Source organism: Alexandromys fortis, unplaced genomic scaffold (genome assembly GCF_014885135.2).
Source record: "Alexandromys fortis isolate MF-2015 unplaced genomic scaffold, M_Fortis_MF-2015_v1.1 scaffold_96, whole genome shotgun sequence".
Lineage (NCBI taxonomy): Eukaryota > Metazoa > Chordata > Mammalia > Rodentia > Cricetidae > Alexandromys > Alexandromys fortis.
This window is the reverse complement of record NW_026068053.1, coordinates 7,189,544-7,192,987: the sequence shown is the minus strand read 5'-3', so window position 1 is coordinate 7,192,987 and position 3,444 is coordinate 7,189,544.

The following is a 3,444-nucleotide window of genomic DNA, read 5'->3' as shown; positions in this document are numbered from 1 at the left end:
ATCCCCTTATGTTGTCTTATTGCTATTGCTAGAACTTCAAGCACTATATTGAAGAGGTATGGCGAGAGTGGGCAGCCTTGTCGTGTTCCTGAGTTTAGTGGGATGGCTTTGAGTTTCTCTCCGTTTAATTTGATGTTAGCTGTCGGCTTGCTGTATATAGCTTTTATTATATTTAGGTATGACCCTTGTATTCCTAGTCTCTCCAAGACTTTTATCATAAAGGGATGTTGAATTTTGTCAAATGCTTTTTCAGCATCTAATGAAATGATCATATGGATTTTTTTCTTTCAGCTTATTTATATGTTGGATTACATTGATAGATTTTTGTATGTTGAACCAGCCCTGCATCTCTGGGATGAAGCCTACTTGATCATAATGGATTATTTTACATGTGTTCTTGAATTTATTTTGCAGTATTTTATTGAGAATTTTTGCTTCGATGTTCATGAGTGAGATTGGTCTTTGTGTGGTTTTGGTATCAGGGTAATTGTAGCTTCATAAAATGAGTTTGACAATGACTCTTCTGTTTCTATTATGTGAAACACCTTCAGAAGTGTGGGTATCAGCTCTTCTTGGAAATTATGGTAAAATTCTGCATTAAAAGGATCTGGTCCTGAGAATTTTTGGTTGGGAGGTTATTTATATTACAGCTTCTATTTCCTTACACCTTATAGGTCTTTTTAAATTGTCCACCTGGTCTTGATTTAATTTTGGTATATTGTATATATCTAAAATCACATCCATTTCTTTTACATTTTCCAACTTTGTGGCATATAGGTCTTTGTAGTAAGACCTAATGATTCTGAATTTCCTCAGTGTCTGTTGTTATATCAGATTCATTTCTGATCTTGTTAATTTGTGCATTCTCTCTCTGCCTTTTGATTAGATTGGATAGGGGCTTGCCAATCTTGTTGATTTTCTCAAAGAACCAACTCTTTGTTTCATTGATTCTTTGGATTGTGTTCTGTGTTTTTATTTTGTTGATTTCACCCTCAATTTGATTATTTTAAGTCTTCTACTCCTCCTGTGTGAGTCTGCTTCTTTTTTTTTTTTTTTCTACAGCTTTCAGCTGTTCTATTAAGTCTCTAATGTGAGGTTTCTCCATTTATTTTTAAATGTGGGCAGTTAGTGCTCTGAACTTTCTTCTTAGCACTGCTTTGACAGTGTCCCTTAGGTTTGGGTATGTTGTGTCATTATTTTTAATGAATTCATTGAAGACTTAAATTTCATGGTTTATTTCTTCCCTGACCCAGGGGTGGTTCCGTAGTTGACTGTTCAGTTTTGATAAGTTTGTAGGCTTTCTGGGGGTAGCATTGTTGTTGAATTCTAAATTTATTCCATAGCGATCCAATAAGACACAGGTGATTACTATTTTTTTTTTTTTTTTTTTTTTGTATCAGTGGAAGTTTACTTTGTTACCGAGTATGTGGTCAATTTTCAGGAAGGTTCCATGAGATGCTGAGAAGAAGATGCATTCTTTTCTATTTGGGTAGAATGTTCTATAGCTGTCTGTTAAGTCCATTTGATTCATTACCTCCATTATTCTCTTATTTCTCCCTTAGGTTTCTGTCTGGTTGACTTGTCCATTGGTGAGAGAAAAGTGTTGAAGTATCCTACTATTAGTGTGTGGGGTTTGATGTGTGCTGTGAGTTAAAAGTATTTTTTTTAACACATATGGGTGCTTTTGTATTACGGGCATAGATATTCAGGATTGAGAGTTCATCTTGATGAATTGTTCCTGTTATGAGTATAAAATGACCATCTCTATCTCTTCTGTTTGATTTTAGTTTGAAGTCAGATTTGTTAGAAATTAGTATGGCCACACCCGCTTGTTTCTTAGGTCCATTTGCTTGAAAAACCTTTTCAAACCCTTTACTCTGAATAGATGTCTATCTTTGTGGTTGAGGTGTGTTTCTTGTATACAGCAGAACATTGGATCCTGCGTGCGCATCCATTATCTTGACCTGGGCCTTTTTATAGTTGAATTGAAACCATTGATATTAAGTGATATTAATGACCAGTGCTTGTTAACTCTGGTTATTTAATTTTTTTTGTGTGTGTGTGTTTTCCTTCTTTGGGTTGTGCTTTTGGGGGTCGTTAGTTGTCTAAGTTTTTGTGGGTGTTGTTGGGTTCCTTGGGTTGTGATTTTCCTTCTATTAATTACTGTAAGGCTGGGTTTGTGGCTACTTATTGTTTAAATTTGTTTTTATCCTGGAATACCTTGTTTTCTCCATTGATGGTGAAAGAAAACTTGACTGGGTATAGTAGTCTGGGCTTCCATCCATGGTCTTTTAGTTTCTGCAGCACATCTATCCAAGACCCTCTGGCCTTCATGGTTTCCATAAAGAAGTCAGGTGTAATTCTGGTAGGTTTACCTTTATATGTTACTTGACTTTTTTCCTTTGCAGCGCTTAATATTCTCTCTTTATTCTGTATGTTTTGTGTTATGATTATTATATGGTGAGGGGATAAGTTTTTGTTTGTTTTGTTTTTGAGCCAGTCTATTCGGTGTTTTTTCTGCTTCATGTACCTTCATAGGAATATCCTTCTTTAGGGTGGGAAAATTTTCTTCTATTTTTTTTTTTTTTTTGTTTTTTGAGACAAGGTTTTTTGTGGCTTTAATTTTGTTTAATATTTTCTGGGCCTTTAAGCTGTAATTCTCCTTATTCTACCCCTATTAGTCTTAAGTTTGGTCTTTTCATGGTATCCCAGACTTCCTGGATGTTTTGTGTTAAGAATTTGCTGGAATTGCTGTTTTCTTTGATCAATGAATTTATTTCCTCTATACTATATTCAGTGTCGGAGATTCTTTCTTTTATCTCCTGTATTCTGTTAGTTATACTTGTCTCTGTAGCCCCTGTTCATTTACCCAGATTTCCCATATCCAGCCGTCCCTCAGTTTGTGTTTTCTTCAATACCTATATTTCATTTTTCAAATCCTGAACTCTTTTCACTACCTGTTTGATTGCTTTTTCTTGTTTTCCTAGGGTATCTTTAGGGGATTTATTCATTTGTTCAAACTTTTTGTTATTCTTCTGATCCATTTATTGAAGGGAGTTTTTCACATCCTGTTTAAGAGACTCTATCACTTTCATAATGTTACATTTAAAATCTATTTTCTCTATGTCTTCTGGATTAGGTTGTTCAAGTCTTCCTGTTGTATGTTCGCTGGATTCTGGTGTCATCGTGTGGTTTTTCAGATTATTGGAGGAATTCTTGCATTGGCGCCTGCTCATCTCTTCCTTCAAATGCCCTCCGGAAGGATGGATCTTCTGGTACAGGATCTGGGCTACTAGCTGGCCAGGGACCATGCAGGCAAAAGGGCAGGCTTGCTGAGTGCCGGCTCAGTGGGACAAAGAATCTCCTGTAGCAGTAGCCCTCACCATTTTGTCCTCAGACCCTCAGCCCCGAAGCAGGCTGAGTTGGGAAATCCTATGACCCCGT